This window comes from Amblyomma maculatum, chromosome 4 (assembly GCF_055883805.1).
Source record: "Amblyomma maculatum isolate TAMU_Amacu chromosome 4, ASM5588380v1, whole genome shotgun sequence".
NCBI lineage: Eukaryota > Metazoa > Arthropoda > Arachnida > Ixodida > Ixodidae > Amblyomma > Amblyomma maculatum.
In genome coordinates, this window is record NC_139347.1 from 137118662 (window position 1) to 137137930 (window position 19269).

Below are 19269 nucleotides of genomic sequence, written 5' to 3' on the forward strand. Positions count from 1 at the left end.
GACGTCGTTTGAGAGGGCTGCACGTTCATCGACCTCCCTGATCGCAGTGGAATCTATGGTGCTGGGTTCGTCCAGCAGCGCTAACTCGGAAGCGGCCGCCGCGCAGCAGGAGGAGCGAACCGAGACGATGGTATGGCCGATGGCGAGAAACAGTCGTTTCGAGAGGCTTATGTACTGTTTTAACGCCTCTGACTACACATGCAGCTAAGCGCTGGCTTTGTTATGAGGCACCGAGTGCTCATTTACATGTTCTGAGCTGTTTCCAACCATTCTGACGAACCGAGCGCGCGTTGGCACTACAAAAATTGAAGAGCAGTGCGAGAGCGGCGATCGCGAGTTGTTTACACATGGATGCAGGGTGCACGGACTGCAGTCCGGGCGCCGATGAGCCCGAACTGTGCGCTTGTGGCCACGCCAAATGGTCTCAAAAACTGTGAAAATTGCACTGCAAACTGGTGAATGAGGCACGTACGCATCAAACTGACACCGAGAAGCCACGCACGCGATCGCCTCGAGTAATTCTGCACCGTATACATATGCGCGTCGCATCTCTCCGTGCATGCGCGCAAAGTGATGATTGAATCGACACACAAATAAACGTGACCCGGCCTGCTCGGCTCATCAGCAGCCAGTGGAATTTGCGACGCCAAAGTGACAGGGAGAAAAAAAAATGAAGAAGCCAGCTGCGGGCTGGGAGAAAACAAAAACAAAAGAAGTGCCATCAGCACTCGGTGTTCCCAGGTGGTCTCCCTCCCAAGTACTGACCGAGCCCAATGCTGCTTAGCTTCGGTGATCGGACGAGAACCGGCGTATTCAGCATGGTATGGCCGATGGCGAGAAACAGTCGTTTCGAGAGGCTTATGTACTGTTTTAACACCTCTGACTACACATCCAGCTAAGCGCTGTCTTTGTTATGAGGCACCGAGTGTTCATTTACATGTTCTGAGCTGTTTCCAACCATTCTGGCGAACCGAGCGCGCTTTGGCACTCCAAAAAATGAAAAGCAGTGCGAGAGCAACGATCGCGAGTTGTTTACACATGGATGCATGGTGCACGGACTGCAGTCCGTGCGCCGATGAGCCCGAACTGTGCGCTTGTGGCCACGCCAAATGGTCTCAAAAACTGTGAAAATTGCACTGCAAACTGGTGAATGGGGCACGTACGCGTCAAACTGACACCGAGAAGCCACGCACGCGACCGCCTCGAGTAATTCTGCACCGTATACATATGCGCGTCGCATCTCTCCGTGCATGCGCGCAAAGTGATGATTGAATTGACACACAAACGTGACCCGGCCTGCTCGGCTCATCAGCAGCCAGTGGAATTTGCGACGCCAAAGTGACAGGGAGAAACAAAATGAAGCCAGCTACGGGCTGGGAGAAAACAAAAACAAAAGTAGTGCCATCAGCACTCGGTGTTCCCAGGTGGTCTCCCTCCCAAGTACTGACCGAGCCCAATGCTGCTTAGCTTCGGTGATCGGACGAGAACCGGCGTATTCAGCATGGTATGGCCGATGGCGAGAAACAGTCGTTTCGAGAGGCTTAGGCACTGTTTTAACGCCTCTGACTACACATGCAGCTAAGCGCTGTCTTTGTTATGAGGCACCGAGTGCTCATTTACATGTTCTGAACAGTTTCCAACCATTCTGACGAACCGAGCGCGCGTTTGCACTACAAAAATTGAAGAGCAGTGCGAGAGCGGCGATCGCGAGTTGTTTACACATGGATGCAGGGTGCACGGACTGCAGTCCGGGCGCCGATGAGCCCGAACTGTGCGCTTGTGGCCACGCCAAATGGTCTCAAAAACTGTGAAAATTGCACTGCAAACTGGTGAATGAGGCACGTACGCGTCAAACTGACACCGAGAAGCCACGCACGCGATCGCCTCGAGTAATTCTGCACCGTATACATATGCGCGTCGCATCTCTCCGTGCATGCGCGCAAAGTGATGATTGAATCGACACACAAATAAACGTGACCCGGCCTGCTCGGCTCATCAGCAGCCAGTGGAATTTGCGACGCCAAAGTGACAGGGAGAAAAAAAAAATGAAGAAGCCAGCTGCGGGCTGGGAGAAAACAAAAACAAAAGAAGTGCCATCAGCACTCGGTGTTCCCAGGTGGTCTCCCTCCCAAGTACTGACCGAGCCCAATGCTGCTTAGCTTCGGTGATCGGACGAGAACCGGCGTATTCAGCATGGTATGGCCGATGGCGAGAAACAGTCGTTTCGAGAGGCTTATGTACTGTTTTAACGCCTCTGACTACACATGCAGCTAAGCGCTGTCTTTGTTATGAGGCACCGAGTGTTCATTTACATGTTCTGAGCTGTTTCCAACCATTCTGACGAACCGAGCGCGCGTTGGCACTACAAAAATTGAAGAGCAGTGCGAGAGCGGCGATCGCGAGTTGTTTACACATGGATGCAGGGTGCACGGACTGCAGTCCGGGCGCCGATGAGCCCGAACTGTGCGCTTGTGGCCACGCCAAATGGTCTCAAAAACTGTGAAAATTGCACTGCAAACTGGTGAATGAGGCACGTACGCGTCAAACTGACACCGAGAAGCCACGCACGCGATCGCCTCGAGTAATTCTGCACCGTATACATACCCAGACGGCCACTGACGTCCGACGGACAACCGAACTCGGCCGCAACTCGGCGGCCGATTACGGACGTCCGCCGGAATTCCGACGTACGTACGAAAGCGGATGGTCGAATCCGTTCGCCCAGCGGACAGCCGCCGTACGTCCGCCACTGGATTTGCTTTTACACAGCTATGATATAGTTTGTAGTCGTCGTGCTCGTCTGAACTGCGTATAAATCAGTAATGCCGTCAAGTCTGCATTATATGATGCCAGAGCGAATCGATGCGATAGAAAGCGTTTCCATTAAACAGTTTTTTTTTATTTTCCTCATGTTTCATCGTTGAATTCTTCAGTCAAAAATTTTTGATTAAAAGTTAAATGACCATTAAACATTTTTCTATCGTGATGCTTCGGTGAAATTTTAATCAGTGGCTGAATAGACGCAGCAAGCAGCAAGCTCAAAAAGAACGAAACCGAACCTATCCTCAAAAAAATCTGAAATGAGCCAATCCAATCCACCTGACAAGTTGAAGTTTAGTCATGGAAGATGGCTTCACGTTTCCGTGTTCTGCATTTTCTGCGCAGTTACAAATACCTACGGATGTAATGCACTGCTAGCATTGTTTTTGCTGTGGCTTGGTGCGGCTGGCACACTTTGTTCACCCGCCGATTCCAAAGTAAGTATTTCACCGAACTTTTGTTTCTTTAGTGGAACTTTTCGATGCACCGATAGTACAGTGGCTACCGATAGTGGTGAGCTTTTGGGTAAGGAAACAGCTCTGTATAGCAGCCGAACGGTCGAGTGTTGTAGGCGAGACGGACAGGATGGCTCCGCGCCGACTAACTAAAGTGCAGCCTCAAGTCGCGAGTTTTTTATTATTATTATTATTATTATTATTATTATTATTATTATTATTATTATTATTATTATTATTATTATTATTATTATTATTAATGGACAGCCGCTGATCTTTCTCTCTCGAGCTTTACGGCAACTACAGTTTCTAGAAGGAACGGCTGTAGCTACTAAATAACTAAATGTTTAGTACTCTCCTTCAGCTTTGACAAACCAGGACAGCACCTTGCGCATGTTGGTTATGCATGTGGGACCAAAACCGCGCAGAACAACCGGACAAGGAGGTGAGAGAAAAAAAAAGTCAGCACTTGTCTTTTTCTTGACCCGTTGTTCTGCGCTGTTCTGGCACGAATTTGACATACCGCCGCCGCGATACAGTTGGGCTGTGAGCTCTGGTACCTGCAACGCCTTCTTTTATGCAAAACAGGCATACTGGGAGGCCATGCAAGCCGCGGGCTCAAAAAAAAAAAAAAAAAAAAAAAAAGAACACGAGTTGAGCAAAAGTGAGATGAAAACAAAATTGTTGTTGCTTTGTCCTTACAGATATTCAAAGGCTCCTCAGAACTTCACTGCATTATTGACAGCGAGATAATGCCAAAGCTACACTAGAGCCATGCAGCACCTTATAGTGCATGATACTGAGCTTATGTCTCGCACTGAAAGCTCTTACCATGTTCTTAGATTATCATATTAAAGTAGCTTTAAACCCATGCTTGTTAATACAGTGATAGCCATAAATTGAATCTAGGGCATCATGCTCACATACAAGGCTTCTGATAACCGCTGGTCACATGATGTGGGCTATAGCAGAAACCTGTACCTGGTCATCTTACAAACATTTGTGCAATTGAGGCTTTTAATGTGTTGTAAAAGTTTTTGTGTTCTGTTTCTGTATGGGAATGCTTTCCTTATTGAAGGCTAACATTTGGCTTGCTACAGCAAAACCTCTACCTAGTCATCCTAAAAACAGCACCGCAGTTGGTGCTTTTAGTGTGTTGTAAAAGTATTTGTGTTCTGCTTCTGTATGGCAATGCTTTTCTCGTTGAAGACTAGCATGAGGCTTCCAAAAATTTTTCAGATGCCATTTGCTGTAGCCGATTTCGTAGGCCAACAGGAAGCAGCATTTTGAACATGGAAAACTGTCATCCACGGGGGAAAAACAGCAACATCCCTCTGCATTCTCATTTCTTTGGTATGGCTAAAAGTGAGTATTGTATCATTATCTATATTATTAATATTGAATCATGATTGTCAGTGTTGAAGTTGTTTGAGCGTGATGATTTTAAACACACAGGACATCCCTTCGACATTAAGGTTTTAGCTTGTTTACATGTAGGATGTAGAACTGGTTTCAACAAACTTTATGCAGCAATGTAAAAAAAAATTTTTACATTGTCCACCATGTTACTTTTTGTCATTGTCCATTGAAGTAAATAACCAGTATTTTACGTTTACACAGTCGTCCACTCTTAGCTTGAATGGGAATGTGTGGCATGCAGTTTGCAAAATAGCAATGCATCCGTCACAGCCATGCATCAAGGCTAAGTGGCTTGTGCGTAGAGGGACCAGCCGCTCCAGCTTCACGTCAGCTGCCTCTTTGCTCCGGTGTGCAGACGTGCATTGAGGCAAAGTGGTTTATGTGTAGAGAAACCAGGAGCTTCTTTGTCACATCTGGCTGTTTGTTACGGTGTGCAGATGCGCATCGAGGCAAAATGGCTGATGTGTAGAGGGACCAGGAGCTGCTGCTTAACGTCCTTCGCCTCTTTACTACAGTGCACAGCCGTGCATTGATGCTAAGTGGCTTGTGCATGGAGGGCCCAGGAGCTGCCTCTTCGCTCAGGTACGCAGGTGCGTATTGAGGCAAAATGGCTTATGCATAGAGGGACCAGGAGCTGCTGTGTGGCGTAGTCTGTATATTTGCCATGGTACCTATCGAAGTACAATGGGGGGCTCATGTGTAAAGGTACCATGAGCTGCTGCTTCATGTCGTCTGCCTCTTTACTATGGTGCGCAAGCATGCATCAAGGCAAAGTGGCTTATGCATAGAAGGACCAGAAGCTGTTGCTTCACATCTGCTATGATGCGCAGCTGCGTATTGTGGGTGGTGGTGGAAAACATTGCCATCAGCTACAAATACAGGAGGTTACTCACTAGCTGACCCTGAGGGGGCCTGTCCTGACAAAAACAAGGGGTTCCTAGTTTGGGACCCCAGTTGTGGTAGAGGGACTAGAGGCTGGTACTTCACGCTGTCTGCCTCTTCGCTACGGTGTGCAGCTGCGATGGATGCAGTGGCATCTCAAAAAGTGCATGCCACACACTCGCATGTTCAGCCTGAGTGGACGACTGTGTACCTGCTATAGCTTTGTTATTCATAGAATAAACCTAGGCCAAGTTGGATAAATTATAGCTCACCTCATATGTGGTCAGCAAAGAAAAGCCACTCCAGAAAATCTGATGCATTTACTGTCATAGGATTCTTATTCATATACATGCTACTGACAAGTCAGATTCTTCACCCTCAGAAATGCCAGAAAAATAACCAAGGGTGCGTCTGTAATAGTCTAGCTTGCTCTTTCTCTGCAGACTTGAGTCAGATGTGTGTTCCATTGCTGTGGGTGGGACAGGTGTGAATCTTTGATTTTAAGCTTGCAACAAGTATGTTATTGTAGTTTAAAGGCAAAACGGTACTAATAATCGTAGCCCCCCGTGGCCTTTATCCCCTTTTATTAGTGTTGCTAGACACTCAATTATTAGTTTACTCTGCACTGTTTCTATCTAGTTAATGTGCGGAGATGTACATATATTTATATGACTTGGAGTTGTCGACTTTGCACTTAGAAACATTGTAGCGTTATCTGATGTGTTGCTTTCATTTCTTTAATGATTTCTGTAAGGGATCGGTGGGTATGCTAATCACCATTATTAGTCTGCTCTTTTTGGGTCACCTGTTTAATGCCCAGCTGCGGCCGTCTCCCACTTGCTCTCGGACAGGAGGCAGAGAGACGCGCACAGAGAGGCAGCTACAGCAGCTACAGTGCTTAACGGAAACGTAGGCAGAGAGGGAAAGAAGTCCCCTCTTCCGAGGACTTTGCTGTCGCACTCGAAGACGCGGGGACAGGCAGTTTGTTCTTGTTGCTGTGTCATGTAGGGGGCTCATTTTTTATTTAAGGAGCTTTACGAACAGTATACAACTAAGGGGTCTTTAGTACTAAGCGTACTAAGGGGTCCTTAGTACTCTGACTGGACCCATCACCCGGAGGCAGCACAGCTTTGAAACGAGCACCTCTTTTGGAAGAACTGTAATCGTTCAAAGAAAAAACACTGTCAGGTTGAGGGTGTAAGGCCCTCTTCCTTGTTGGGGAGCCCATAAAAGTGACAATTATTCAGTGCAGGTGCGCTGAGTGGGGTCTCGTTGAGGATTCCAAGCCTGGATGTCAACAATGGTGGGAGATGGCGGCGTTGAAAAAGGGCAAGTGTGTAACAGTGACGGTATGATGCGGAGCGGGAGGACGTGGGTTGGCTCTTCTGATGTTGTCCGCAATGGTGCTGACTCGGACGCCAATAATTGCAATAATTGCCCTGTAAAAGGAGCCACCAAGGATGCAAGCTTTGGGCAATGGTTGCGCACGTGGGACACCGTTTTGATGGGTTACAATTTTTTTTTTCTTTTTTTTTTTCCTAGGGGAGAGAGTTTGGCATGTGACCTAGTGAGCCAATCATTTTGAGGTCCATTCTCTAAATTCCGTTTGTTGTGAAACGAATTTGTTGTCCCTTTTGCATTGCTTGTATTAGGGAGAGGATGAAGAACTTATGAAAGTGGAAAGACATGCCAAAATGTTTGTTAGCCAGTCATGTGTGAGTTCGTTGTCATTGGGGATGAGAAATGTGGGCGGAGTCCCGAAGTTAATGAAACGGCCCCGCGGCCTGGAGAACTCGTTCTGAGCTAGATTTTGATCTCTTTCCTTTTCGGGATAGATCATGGTCATTGTTTAACCTGTTGTAAATACGTATATTCATGTATAAAATTTTCAGTTCATCTTCCTCTCCGTGTGCAAGTTGTTGTGGCCAGATGCAGTAAATTCACTATTTTCATTTCTATATAACGTGCCTTTCTGAAGATGGTGAGCTCTTTTGTCCAATCCTGTAAGAAAGCAGCAAAGCGCTCCCAAATCTTCCACAAAACTGTGTGATATCTTTAATACTAACTGCGGCTTGGTGTCACTCAAAACATGTAGTTGAGGTAGATTTCTCCCCCCCCCCCCTCTTTTTGTTCGTTCAAATGAGGACCAGCGGACACTAACTCTTGCTTTTGTAATGCCCTAGGCCCCGCCTTAAGGCAGTACTCCAATGTCAATACCATTTTTATAGCTATGGCTGTCCAACAGCACTAATGTCTTTTATACACTTCTTTTACTAATCTCTTACCAAAGTGGTGGCTTATACTGCGGGGGCGAAAGTCTCTGGACAGTATGTCTGGAGATTTTGGACTAGAATCGCGATGTAAACGAATTGTGACCTTATTTCTCTTGCACACATGAAAGAACTAACGTTCAACTTTCACATCGACAAGTATGGTCCGAGTTTCCTGGTCGATGTGAAAGTTATGTGCTTTGATTGCAGTTTGTGTAGTCCACACACTTGTCCCCGATATTACATAGGGGCAAATTAGGTGCCTTTACAGGGGCAGTTTCTTTGGCGCCCTTTACCTTCCCCATAAAAAAGCTACAGTGTTTCTTGTGAACAGCTGGCTGCATTTATAAATACCATTATTTTTTTTGTAATTTGTTGTGCGTAGTTGAGAAATCCATGACATACATGCACAGCTGGTTGCCAGAATTATGCAACCATATTTCAGTAACTAACATCCATGCTGCATGCTGCCGGTAATACATCAGGAGCTTGTGGTTGTCAGCTTTTTGTGTTTTGTGTAACTATAAGCCTTGCTATTGTAATGTCACATATAGCGCTGTGGGTAAACAAATAACTTTACTTTTAACTCTTGTAGAAGCATGAACACTGCGCAATCACTGCGGCGGGCTATGCTTCCACATTGGGCTTTAGCCACATGTCAAATGTCTATCTTTATTCTGCTGCAGCAGCTTGCATGTTATCAGATAAGTTACTTCGTCGCAGCTGCTCTAAGGAGACGCTTTCTAGACGCTTGTAGCCTAGATGTTGATGTCGATATACCCCCGACACGCCCAGGGAATGTCTTCGGTAGAGAGTACATGGAAACCAGCGAAATGTGCAGTTTACAGAACAAAAAGGTAACAATTTTAAATGATGTTATTATTGATCACTTCTTTTCAGAGCAGGAACAATGACTTTAGAAATCTGCCTGTTAAACCGCTCAAAATGCAGGTTTCTGCCGCCAATGCGTACCTGTGTAATACTGCAATGCTCTGGCTGTGCTTTATGTTCATATACAGCATCCTTTATGCTTAGTTTCTCTGCATGTGCACTCCATGTCTTGGGCGTTGCTGAGGGCGCATAGCAGCAAGCATAACATGCCATGTTTGGTCAGAGTGGCATGTTCAAAGAGACTACATAAAAACATTAAAATACTGAATGCCAGGTTCTGGTCAAACTACGTTTGTATCTTTTGTTATTCTGCATGGGTTTTGCTGCAGTTATATGACCTTTCTATATAGTATGCGACAGTTCTGAATGGAGATGCATGTGTACAGTGCCATCTGGAAAAAGCAATTGAGAGAAACTGGCAGTTGCCCTTGGAGATGTGTAATCAAAGTTCAGCACAGATAACATGAATTTCATTTTCCCTTCTATTGCAGGAGGAGCCCATCCTGCTCTTTCCATCTTAGGCCTGAAAGACCAGCAACAGCTGATCGAGCAAATGCACAGGATAGTAACTGCTCCTGGAATCCTGGCCTGCGGAGGCCACCCACAGAGAACTTGATCATCTCCTCGCTAATTCCGAAATATTAGGTTTCAATAAATACCTTTTCCCTCACCACCTCCCCAAGGGAAGAGCTGTCACGGCCAAGGATAATTAAAAAAAATTATTCAAGTAGATTCTTAATACTCCAGTTGGCCTGCATTTTATCATGCCATTCCTTAACATCGATATTTTTTTAGTGTAGACTATTTATGCATGCAGTTTTTGCAATAAAGCAAAAAAAAAAAATGCTTTTTTTAGAACCTCGCATGCTGGTATGCCTATGCACTTAGCATGTTTTCAGGAATGGTGCATTTGTGTAAAGCTCAGCTAGCATATGTGCCTCTGATGGAAGTTTTAATTGCACACTACTGTTCAGTGCTTTGTGTGTGAAAGTAAAGCAGACAACAGGAAACTTGAACCTGTTGCATATTCTGTTGTCTGCTTTACTCTCATGACAAAGGCATTGAGCACTAGTATGTGACTGAAATTTCCATGGCACATGCTTGCTGAGCTTTACACGAATGTTATTGGCAAGTTTTTACACGAATAGCGGGCCCTGCAAGCATGTTCCGGGAAACGTCCGAATGTCCGCCTCCGGCTGGCCGTCGGACGTCCGTGGGACGCGATCCGGATCCACGAACGATAGTCCGACGGACGTCCGCTGTACGTATGTCGAACATAACCGGACTTCCGTCGGATGTCCGAAGGTCCGAAAACGGACGTCCGTCGGTCGACCGTCGGACGTCTATGGCCGTCTGGGTATGCGCGTCGCATCTCTCCGTGCATGCGCGCAAAGTGATGATTGAATCGACACACAAATAAACGTGACCCGGCCTGCTCGGCTCATCAGCAGCCAGTGGAATTTGCGACGCCAAAGTGACAGGGAGAAAAAAAAAATGAAGAAGCCAGCTGCGGGCTGGGAGAAAACAAAAACAAAAGAAGTGCCATCAGCACTCGGTGTTCCCAGGTGGTCTCCCTCCCAAGTACTGACCGAGCCCAATGCTGCTTAGCTTCGGTGATCGGACGAGAACCGGCGTATTCAGCATGGTATGGCCGATGGCGAGAAACAGTCGTTTCGAGAGGCTTATGTACTGTTTTAACGCCTCTGACTACACATGCAGCTAAGCGCTGTCTTTGTTATGAGGCACCGAGTGTTCATTTACATGTTCTGAGCTGTTTCCAACCATTCTGACGAACCGAGCACGCGTTGGCACTACAAAAATTGAAGAGCAGTGCGAGAGCGGCGATCGCGAGTTGTTTACACATGGATGCAGGGTGCACGGACTGCAGTCCGGGCGCCGATGAGCCCGAACTGTGCGCTTGTGGCCACGCCAAATGGTCTCAAAAACTGTGAAAATTGCACTGCAAACTGGTGAATGAGGCACGTACGCGTCAAACTGACACCGAGAAGCCACGCACGCGATCGCCTCGAGTAATTCAGCACCGTATACAAATGCGCGTCGCATCTCTCCGTGCATGCGCGCAAAGTGATGATTGAATCGACACACAAATAAACGTGACCCGGCCTGCTCGGCTCATCAGCAGCCAGTGGAATTTGCGACGCCAAAGTGACAGGGAGAAAAAAAAAATGAAGAAGCCAGCTGCGGGCTGGGAGAAAACAAAAACAAAAGAAGTGCCATCAGCACTCGGTGTTCCCAGGTGGTCTCCCTCCCAAGTACTGACCGAGCCCAATGCTGCTTAGCTTCGGTGATCGGACGAGAACCGGCGTATTCAGCATGGTATGGCCGATGGCGAGAAACAGTCGTTTCGAGAGGCTTATGTACTGTTTTAACGCCTCTGACTACACATGCAGCTAAGCGCTGTCTTTGTGATGAGGCACCGAGTGTTCATTTACATGTTCTGAGCTGTTTCCAACCATTCTGACGAACCGAGCACGCGTTGGCACTACAAAAATTGAAGAGCAGTGCGAGAGCGGCGATCGCGAGTTGTTTACACATGGATGCAGGGTGCACGGACTGCAGTCCGGGCGCCGATGAGCCCGAACTGTGCGCTTGTGGCCACGCCAAATGGTCTCAAAAACTGTGAAAATTGCACTGCAAACTGGTGAATGAGGCACGTACGCGTCAAACTGACACCGAGAAGCCACGCACGCGATCGCCTCGAGTAATTCAGCACCGTATACAAATGCGCGTCGCATCTCTCCGTGCATGCGCGCAAAGTGATGATTGAATCGACACACAAATAAACGTGACCCGGCCTGCTCGGCTCATCAGCAGCCAGTGGAATTTGCGACGCCAAAGTGACAGGGAGAAAAAAAAATGAAGAAGCCAGCTGCGGGCTGGGAGAAAACAAAAACAAAAGAAGTGCCATCAGCACTCGGTGTTCCCAGGTGGTCTCCCTCCCAAGTACTGACCGAGCCCAAAGCTGCTTAGCTTCGGTGATCGGACGAGAACCGGCGTATTCAGCATGGTATGGCCGATGGCGAGAAACAGTCGTTTCGAGAGGCTTATGTACTGTTTTAACACCTCTGACTACACATCCAGCTAAGCGCTGTCTTTGTTATGAGGCACCGAGTGTTCATTTACATGTTCTGAGCTGTTTCCAACCATTCTGGCGAACCGAGCGCGCTTTGGCACTCCAAAAAATGAAGAGCAGTGCGAGAGCAACGATCGCGAGTTGTTTACACATGGATGCATGGTGCACGGACTGCAGTCCGTGCGCCGATGAGCCCGAACTGTGCGCTTGTGGCCACGCCAAATGGTCTCAAAAACTGTGAAAATTGCACTGCAAACTGGTGAATGGGGCACGTACGCGTCAAACTGACACCGAGAAGCCACGCACGCGACCGCCTCGAGTAATTCTGCACCGTATACATATGCGCGTCGCATCTCTCCGTGCATGCGCGCAAAGTGATGATTGAATTGACACACAAACGTGACCCGGCCTGCTCGGCTCATCAGCAGCCAGTGGAATTTGCGACGCCAAAGTGACAGGGAGAAAAAAAATGAAGCCAGCTACGGGCTGGGAGAAAACAAAAACAAAAGTAGTGCCATCAGCACTCGGTGTTCCCAGGTGGTCTCCCTCCCAAGTACTGACCGAGCCCAATGCTGCTTAGCTTCGGTGATCGGACGAGATCCGGCGTATTCAGCATGGTATGGCCGATGGCGAGAAACAGTCGTTTCGAGAGGCTTAGGCACTGTTTTAACGCCTCTGACTACACATGCAGCGAAGCGCTGTCTTTGTTATGAGGCACCGAGTGCTCATTTACATGTTCTGAACTGTTTCCAACCATTCTGACGAACCGAGCGCGCGTTGGCACTACAAAAATTGAAGAGCAGTGCGAGAGCGGCGATCGCGAGTTGTTTACACATGGATGCAGGGTGCACGGACTGCAGTCCGGGCGCCGATGAGCCCGAACTGTGCGCTTGTGGCCACGCCAAATGGTCTCAAAAACTGTGAAAATTGCACTGCAAACTGGTGAATGAGGCACGTACGCGTCAAACTGACACCGAGAAGCCACGCACGCGATCGCCTCGAGTAATTCTGCACCGTATACATATGCGCGTCGCATCTCTCCGTGCATGCGCGCAAAGTGATGATTGAATCGACACACAAATAAACGTGACCCGGCCTGCTCGGCTCATCAGCAGCCAGTGGAATTTGCGACGCCAAAGTGACAGGGAGAAAAAAAAATGAAGAAGCCAGCTGCGGGCTGGGAGAAAACAAAAACAAAAGAAGTGCCATCAGCACTCGGTGTTCCCAGGTGGTCTCCCTCCCAAGTACTGACCGAGCCCAATGCTGCTTAGCTTCGGTGATCGGACGAGAACCGGCGTATTCAGCATGGTATGGCCGATGGCGAGAAACAGTCGTTTCGAGAGGCTTATGTACTGTTTTAACACCTCTGACTACACATCCAGCTAAGCGCTGTCTTTGTTATGAGGCACCGAGTGTTCATTTACATGTTCTGAGCTGTTTCCAACCATTCTGACGAACCGAGCGCGCGTTGGCACTACAAAAATTGAAGAGCAGTGCGAGAGCGGCGATCGCGAGTTGTTTACACATGGATGCAGGGTGCACGGACTGCAGTCCGGGCGCCGATGAGCCCGAACTGTGCGCTTGTGGCCACGCCAAATGGTCTCAAAAACTGTGAAAATTGCACTGCAAACTGGTGAATGAGGCACGTACGCGTCAAACTGACACCGAGAAGCCACGCACGCGATCGCCTCGAGTAATTCTGCACCGTATACATATGCGCGTCGCATCTCTCCGTGCATGCGCGCAAAGTGATGATTGAATTGACACACAAACGTGACCCGGCCTGCTCGGCTCATCAGCAGCCAGTGGAATTTGCGACGCCAAAGTGACAGGGAGAAAAAAAAATGAAGAAGCCAGCTGCGGGCTGGGAGAAAACAAAAACAAAAGAAGTGCCATCAGCACTCGGTGTTCCCAGGTGGTCTCCCTCCCAAGTACTGACCGAGCCCAATGCTGCTTAGCTTCGGTGATCGGACGAGAACCGGCGTATTCAGCATGGTATGGCCGATGGCGAGAAACAGTCGTTTCGAGAGGCTTATGTACTGTTTTAACGCCTCTGACTACACATGCAGCTAAGCGCTGTCTTTGTTATGAGGCACCGAGTGTTCATTTACATGTTCTGAGCTGTTTCCAACCATTCTGGCGAACCGAGCGCGCTTTGGCACTCCAAAAAATGAAAAGCAGTGCGAGAGCAACGATCGCGAGTTGTTTACACATGGATGCAGGGTGCACGGACTGCAGTCCGGGCGCCGATGAGCCCGAACTGTGCGCTTGTGGCCACGCCAAATGGTCTCAAAAACTGTGAAAATTGCACTGCAAACTGGTGAATGAGGCACGTACGCGTCAAACTGACACCGAGAAGCCACGCACGCGATCGCCTCGAGTAATTCTGCACCGTATAGATATGCGCGTCGCATCTCTCCGTGCATGCGCGCAAAGTGATGATTGAATTGACACACAAACGTGACCCGGCCTGCTCGGCTCATCAGCAGCCAGTGGAATTTGCGACGCCAAAGTGACAGGGAGAAAAAAAATGAAGCCAGCTACGGGCTGGGAGAAAACAAAAACAAAAGAAGTGCCATCAGCACTCGGTGTTCCCAGGTGGTCTCCCTCCCAAGTACTGACCGAGCCCAATGCTGCTTAGCTTCGGTGATCGGACGAGAACCGGCGTATTCAGCATGGTATGGGCGATGGCGAGAAACAGTCGTTTCGAGAGGCTTTTGACTGTTTTAACACCTCTGACTACACATCCAGCTAAGCGCTGTCGTTGTTATGAGGCACCGAGTGTTCATTTACATGTTCTGAGCTGTTTCCAACCATTCTGACGAACAGAGCGCGCTTTGGCACTCCAAAAATTGAAGAGCAGTGCGAGAGCGGCGATCGCGAGTTGTTTACACATGGATGCATGGTGCACAGACTGCAGTCCGTGCGCCGATGAGCCCGAACTGTGCGCTTGTAGCCACGCCAAATGGACTCAAAAACTGTGAAAATTGCACTGCAAACTGGTGAATGAGGCACGTACGCGTCAAACTGACACCGAGAAGCCACGCACGCGATCGCCTCGAGTAATTCTGCACCGTATACATATGCGCGTCGCATCTCTCCGTGCATGCGCGCAAAGTGATGATTGAATCGACACACAAATAAACGTGACCCGGCCTGCTCGGCTCATCAGCAGCCAGTGGAATTTGCGACGCCAAAGTGACAGGGAGAAAAAAAATGAAGAAGCCAGCTGCGGGCTGGGAGAAAACAAAAACAAAAGAAGTGCCATCAGCACTCGGTGTTCCCAGGTGGTCTCCCTCCCAAGTACTGACCGAGCCCAATGCTGCTTAGCTTCGGTGATCGGACGAGAACCGGCGTATTCAGCATGGTATGGCCGATTTTTTTTTTTTTTTTTTTTTCTTTATTGCCGTGAAACAGAAAACAAAAATACACATGATAAAACACGTCAACTACACTTGAGCTAACGCGTACGCGGCTAAAATCTTTTCAGGTTCACCAACTCATCAAATAGACATTGCCAATGTGGTGGATCCTGCTGCATCCTGAAAGTTTCGCGTATATACACCGCACTTTCAATGAAGTTTTCACGCGCAGATCGTGTATTTATATCTGCGTGACGCACCTGCATTCGTGTTTTCCACAAACTATGGAGACCAAGAAGCATAATTAAATCATAAGGTGCATCATCGTTCTGCACTGGTAGGAATCTGATTCCGTACGGAGTTAGGGGAAGTTCCTTTTTAATTGTCCTTTGGAGGACGTCCCACAGAAAAACAGCATCCCAACACTGTAAGAAGACGTGTTCAATTGTCTCCGGTTTTTTGCACAACAGGCAATTTGTTGTCCATGGGACGAAGATACCTTTTTCATTCAGCCAGGTTTTAACAGGGAGCGTATTAGAGTGAAGTTTGAAAAGGAACGTTTTAGCAGATGGCCTCACGGGCATCTTCTTTACTCTTTTCAAAACATCCTGCCCTGGGCCTCCACAGTGTATTTCCCTGTAAAAAGGCACCGGCAGCATCACGTCAATGAGATCTTTATACAGTTTTTTTCTGGGAACATTGAAAAGGTAATCAAAAGAAAACCGCACTTCCAGCAACTTGCACGAAAAAACAACTTCGCGCAGGTAGCCAGTCACAGTACCAGGCATGCTTTCACATGACACAATCCATTCAGGGAGCAGCCTCTGCAATCGCACTTGCATCACAGTTCTTAGAAAGGTATCTTTTTGATCGCGCAGGAATATAAATCGCGAAACCACTTGTCGCAAGAACAAATGAGCAAGGCGAAGCCCGCCCCTTTTAACAGAAATAAACAAGTTCGTCCGGGCGGTTTTTTCCCATGTGGATGCCCAAATAAAAACAGCAAAAACGCGGTGCATTTTCTGAATTGAGGTTCGTGAGACACACAACACATTCATGAGGTACCACAGCCTTGAAATAAGAAAAACATTGCAAATGGAAGCGCGCGAAAACATTGAGAGTTGCCTTCCTTGCCACGCATCCGCTTTTTCTTTCGCTCTGGATGTTTCTTCCATCCAGTGCATGTTGGCATCTCGATAACAATCTAAAGGCACGCCTAGATATCGCGTTGGGAGAGCAGACCATCGCAGCTTACAGAAGAAATCAGGTGTCACGTCCCAATCACCGTGCCAAAACCCAGAGCTTTTCTCCCAATTGATCTTACATCCGGTTTGATCACAAAATGTTTGGATGACACCCGTAACTTCACAGATGCTCTTTCTAGTTGCACAAAACACTGCTATGTCATCAGCATATGCCAGCATTTTCACGTGTGCTGATTGCAGCTTGAACCCTAAAATGCGATCGCTATCAATGATAGCCAAGCAAAGTGGCTCTAAATACAGTGCAAAAAGCAGGGGTGAGAGTGGGCAGCCCTGCCTTACCGATGAACGTACTGCGATGCTGTCAGTCAGTTCACCATTCACTATAATACGGGTCGTGCAGTTCGCGTAAGCCATTTTAACACCCTCCACTATGACTTTTCCAAGGTTAGAATGCTCCAAAATGGAAAAAAGAATTTCGTGAGAAACACGGTCAAAGGCTTTCGCCAAATCTAACTGCATCATGGCTATCTGACCACCGAGTGCATCAACACATTCTAGTACGGTTCTTGCGACATGTATATTCGTGGCAATGGATCGACCCTTGATGCCGCACGTTTGATGAGATCCAACCAGTTTTTTTATTACGCTTTGCAGTCTTTTTGCTAAAACCTTCATATACACCTTGTAGTCAACATTGGTGAGGCTAATCGGTCGATATGACCCCACCAACAGTCGTTTTTCCGGATCATCTGTCTTGGGTATTAGCACAATGTGCGATGTAGCGAAAGACAATGGAACAGTATTACGTTCATAAGCTTCAGTGATTACATCGTGCATAAACTGAGCCGCATACTGCTGAAAAGTTTTAAAGAAGGCAGCGCTTAGACCATCCGGCCCAGGGGCCTTCCCAGGTGTCAGGTCATCTATTGCAGATTCTATCTCCTGCAACGTTATCGGTGTTTCTAGGCGCGCTTTACTTTCGTCATCCAGTGCAGGCATCAGTCTTAGAAAGTCTGTTTGAAAGCCGCCTACAGTCTCAAGCTTAGCGCTAAGCAGTTCTTCGAAGTGCTCTGCTACCGCATGCTGAATATCTTTAGCATCTTCTGTGATATGGCCGCCATACCTTATACTCCTAATTTCTTTCTGGCAGGCGTATCTTTTCTCGTCTGCTAGGGCTCGTTTTGTCGGCACTTCTCCAGCCCAAAGTTTTTCAGCCCTTGCACGTATGACAGCCGCTGTGTATCTTTCGCTGTCGATTGTTTCCAGCTCACTTTTAAGCTCTCGTATTTTACTGGCGAAATGCCCTGGCACAGTACTTTCCATGCTCAAAAAAAGAGCAAGTTGTTCATTCAGTTCTTTTTCTTTCTCTTTGTATCGCAGCTTACTACTCTTTTCTATTGCTTTCAATTTGACCCACTCTTTGAAGCTGTCCCATTCCGCTGCAAAACTTACTGGTCGCATAGCAAGACGATTTTCAAACTCTGTCTTAACTTCAGTAAGGAACTCTTCATCGGCAAGAAGTTTGGCATTCAGTTTCCATAGGTACCAGTTAAATCGCGATTTCTTTCCTTTGCGACCAAACACTGCACTCACGAGACAATGATCGCTGAAAGACACAGGTTTGACATCATATGCAGTACATAGGGAAACAAGATCTACCGAGGCATACACCCTGTCCAATCTGGCATGGCTATCTCGCTGAAAGTGCGTGAACTCTGGCTGGTTTCCAGTAGAGAACACACTACCAACATCCTCAAGGCTATACTCATGTACAAGTGCATTCAACAGCTCGGAGCTCCTGTCTCTTCGAGGTTTACACTTGGCCGCTCGGTCCACAGCTGCGCACACACAGTTGTAGTCACCAAGTACAAGCAAGATTTTGTCGACCTTCAACCACAACTCAATAGACTGAAAAAACAATTCACGCTCACGCCCTGAATTGGGAGCATACACACACACAACACGCCAGCATAAATTAGAGTAGGTAAAATCGGTAACCAAAAGCCGACCACTTGGACAGGCAAAAACGGACTCTACGCTTACTCCCAGCGTGTTACGTATAAATAAAAGGCACCCACCCGATACACCAACAGAATGGCATACACACACATAAAAGTTTGTTTGAAAAGAAGCCACCATACGGTCAGTGCTTTCTTGGCTCTCAATCTTTGACTCTTGCACAGCTGCTATATCTATATCATTATCCACAAGGAGGCGACTGAGCTGGCATTGTCGCCTTCTCGCTCCCAGTCCTCTAACATTCAAAGTAGCTACGTGTAACGGCGAATTAAGCTTGAGAGTCATGTACTAGAGAGAGACGCCAGTACCGGCATGGTGCCTACCTTCATGGTTGCGTGGCCTCCGCTTCTGACAAACAGCGGCGTATGCATGCATGTAATGTCCTGCCAGCAGAATGTCGGGATGCATTCAAACGAAGTCCAAGCCCATTGTTTCATTTTTGCTAACACACGCACCACTTGGTTGTAGAAGGTTCGTGACGCTGGTCGGTAGGCAGCCGACCCACAAATCGTTCAGGTCTCCACAAAAACTACGGAGGCGGTTTCCCCGCCTGCCGCGTGTCAGCCGAGAAGTTCGGCTTCGGTCTTAACGTGGCTCTTCGGATGCCAGAAGTTTTCGGCGGCGGCTCACCACAAACACCGCCTGGCAGCTGAGTCTCCTCGACGCTTTCCTCATGCGGACGTTTCGCGGCAATTAAGGCTGCTGTCTCCGGCCCAACCTCCATGGCATCAGTACAGGAAGGCTCAGTACTGAGATGATCCTCAGCGTCAGAAAATTTGGTTAAGTCTTCTGACCCTTCCTTTGACTCGCTTTCATGGTCCTGGGATGGAACGTTCAAGACATGCCGAGGTT

The 19269-nt window shown here is 47.9% G+C and overlaps 1 long non-coding RNA gene, 10 other non-coding genes and 1 pseudogene across 11 annotated transcripts; 1 reads left to right on the plus strand and 11 right to left on the minus strand.

Moving 5' to 3' along the window:
* Positions 1 to 716: 716 nt before the first annotated feature.
* On the minus strand, positions 717 to 835 carry LOC146192876 (5S ribosomal RNA). The gene has a single exon (XR_014707040.1). It is a non-coding gene; the product is annotated as a 5S ribosomal RNA (ribosomal RNA).
* A 564-nt stretch (positions 836 to 1399) lies between these two features.
* LOC146192877 (5S ribosomal RNA) lies at positions 1400 to 1518 on the minus strand. Its single transcript, XR_014707041.1, has one exon. It is a non-coding gene; the product is annotated as a 5S ribosomal RNA (ribosomal RNA).
* A 573-nt stretch (positions 1519 to 2091) lies between these two features.
* Positions 2092 to 2210, minus strand: LOC146192878 (5S ribosomal RNA). Its single transcript, XR_014707042.1, has one exon. It is a non-coding gene; the product is annotated as a 5S ribosomal RNA (ribosomal RNA).
* An 806-nt stretch (positions 2211 to 3016) lies between these two features.
* On the plus strand, positions 3017 to 9533 carry LOC146192879 (uncharacterized). Its single transcript, XR_014706779.1, has 3 exons — positions 3017 to 3257; positions 4515 to 4640; positions 9229 to 9533. It is a non-coding gene; the product is annotated as an uncharacterized LOC146192879 (long non-coding RNA).
* Positions 9534 to 10277: 744 nt separating this feature from the next.
* On the minus strand, positions 10278 to 10396 carry LOC146192880 (5S ribosomal RNA). Its single transcript, XR_014707044.1, has one exon. It is a non-coding gene; the product is annotated as a 5S ribosomal RNA (ribosomal RNA).
* A 573-nt stretch (positions 10397 to 10969) lies between these two features.
* Positions 10970 to 11088, minus strand: LOC146192881 (5S ribosomal RNA). The gene has a single exon (XR_014707045.1). It is a non-coding gene; the product is annotated as a 5S ribosomal RNA (ribosomal RNA).
* Positions 11089 to 11660: 572 nt separating this feature from the next.
* Positions 11661 to 11779, minus strand: LOC146192882 (5S ribosomal RNA). The gene has a single exon (XR_014707071.1). It is a non-coding gene; the product is annotated as a 5S ribosomal RNA (ribosomal RNA).
* Positions 11780 to 12343: 564 nt separating this feature from the next.
* LOC146192883 (5S ribosomal RNA) lies at positions 12344 to 12462 on the minus strand. The gene has a single exon (XR_014707080.1). It is a non-coding gene; the product is annotated as a 5S ribosomal RNA (ribosomal RNA).
* Positions 12463 to 13034: 572 nt separating this feature from the next.
* LOC146192884 (5S ribosomal RNA) lies at positions 13035 to 13153 on the minus strand. The gene has a single exon (XR_014707046.1). It is a non-coding gene; the product is annotated as a 5S ribosomal RNA (ribosomal RNA).
* Positions 13154 to 13721: 568 nt separating this feature from the next.
* Positions 13722 to 13840, minus strand: LOC146192885 (5S ribosomal RNA). Its single transcript, XR_014707047.1, has one exon. It is a non-coding gene; the product is annotated as a 5S ribosomal RNA (ribosomal RNA).
* A 564-nt stretch (positions 13841 to 14404) lies between these two features.
* LOC146192886 (5S ribosomal RNA) lies at positions 14405 to 14523 on the minus strand. The gene has a single exon (XR_014707089.1). It is a non-coding gene; the product is annotated as a 5S ribosomal RNA (ribosomal RNA).
* Positions 14524 to 15093: 570 nt separating this feature from the next.
* LOC146192887 (5S ribosomal RNA) lies at positions 15094 to 15212 on the minus strand (annotated as a pseudogene).
* Positions 15213 to 19269: the final 4057 nt, after the last annotated feature.